We start from the raw sequence: 1,855 nt of genomic DNA, 5'->3' as shown, positions 1-1,855 counted from the left end.
GTGGTTTATTTATCTATCCATCCATGTTTAGTTTTTATTTATTTATTTATTTTCATTTTCATTTTTTATTTTATTTTCTATCAAAATATCCAGTTTATTAAGAAGTCTTACCGTTTTTTTTTTTTTTTAATGTTTTGGCTTTTGTTTATCCATAAATCCATGTTTATTTTTATTCATTTATTTTCATTTTAATTTATTTTATTTTTTATCAAAATATGTAGTTTAAGTAGTCTTCCCATTTTGTTTCAGTTTATTTATTTATTTATTTATTTTATTTATTTTTACTCATCCACCCATGTTTATTTTTGTTTTTATTTATTTATTTTCTATTGAAATATCAAAATGTTATCAATATCAAAATGCTTCAAACAAAACATATTTCTTGTGAATATTGTTTTGATTGGTGATCAATTATTTTTTTTATCCATATGTGTTTGTTTGTTTTATTTTCTATTAAAATATCTGAATGTAATCAGAATCCAAATGTTTCAAACAAAACATTTTCTTGTGAATATTGTTCTAATTGGTGGTCAGTTAAAGTTTTTCTATCCCTGTTTATGTTTGTTTTCATTTATTTATATTTTTTTAATTTTATTTTTCTTTATTTAATTTTTGTCTTTATTTTTTATTTTTCTTTATTTTATTTTCTATCGAAGTATTATCAATATCAAAATGTTTAAGCAAAACATGTTTGCTTGTGAATATTAATTTTAGTTGGTGATGCAATAATAGGTTTTTCCAGTGTTTTGAAAATCGCTTTTCATCCTTTTAGTCTGAAAAAAAAACTTTAAATATCAAAAGCCAGTTCCTCTATGACATCATCATCATCTTCATTATCATCCAGGAAGTGACATCATTCTCGAGGGAAAACAGCAGCATGGTCATCAGCAAATATGAGATTTTGTTTATTTATTTACAGTGTATTATCAGTGAATCTGATGAATTTGTGGATGTGTGTGTCACTCTAAATCATTCATCCTGTTCGATCAAATGACACAAATCAGTGACAAAATGACGTCCTCATGTACGCTGTAACTGTTGAACCCTTTAATAGAACTAGTTTATTTAATTACAGCTTAATCAAATTGTATTTTTGAAATGAAGAGTTCAGCGGGTGCTGGTTAATGATGTGATTTGTGATTCATGCAGAAGCGTTGGGATCTGCAATCGTGAGACAGCGTGAATAGACTAACACGGGCTGATTACGAGCTTGACATGCCAATTTAGTTGTGCCGTCTAAATCTGGCATGTATTGTTCTTGGTTCGAATAGCAGGCAGTGATTTGCACATCAGTGAAAAGTGTGTTACACGTGATTGTCTTCAGTCGTGATGCGCTGATCACGTCTGTGCGTTTAACCCAAACCAGCTCAAATACCCGTAACGAAAGAGCTTTATTACAGTCCTCATGGAATTAAAGTGCTTAATGGACTAACTTAAAGCTATGGTTGTTTAGCCAAAAATGAAAACTGGCTCTCCCTCAGGCCATCCGAGATGTAGATGAGTTTGTTTCTTCATCAGATTTGGAGAAATGTAGCATTGCATCACTTGCTCAGCAATGGATCCTCTGCAGTGAATGGGTGCCGTCAGAATGAGAGTCCAAACAGCTGCTAAAAACATCACAATAATCCACACCACTCCAGTCCATCAGTTAACATCTTGAGAAACCAAAAGCTGATACAAATTCATCAATGAAGATGTTTTCAACTAAAATATGAGTCCATAATCCATAATAACGCGTCCTCCAGTGAAAAAGTGGTCCAGTCTGAATCAGGAGAGAAATCTGCACAGATCAAGCACTGTTTACAAGCCAAAACAGCTCTAAACAAATATGTGGCTGGATTTTGATGTGAGAGAC

At 31.2% G+C, this 1,855-nt stretch overlaps 1 protein-coding gene across 1 annotated transcript in view; it reads left to right on the top strand.

The window, feature by feature from the left end:
- Positions 1-1,855, top strand: part of LOC107663169 (gamma-2-syntrophin-like) — an 81,671-nt gene that overhangs the window by 77,263 nt on the left and 2,553 nt on the right. The gene's annotated exons all lie outside the window — the stretch shown is intronic.

The sequence above is a fragment of the Sinocyclocheilus anshuiensis genome, unplaced genomic scaffold, assembly GCF_001515605.1.
Source record: "Sinocyclocheilus anshuiensis isolate Anshui unplaced genomic scaffold, SAMN03320099.WGS_v1.1 scaffold767, whole genome shotgun sequence".
Classification (NCBI taxonomy): Eukaryota; Metazoa; Chordata; class Actinopteri; order Cypriniformes; family Cyprinidae; genus Sinocyclocheilus; species Sinocyclocheilus anshuiensis.
This window is presented reverse-complemented; position numbering and strand designations above follow the sequence as displayed.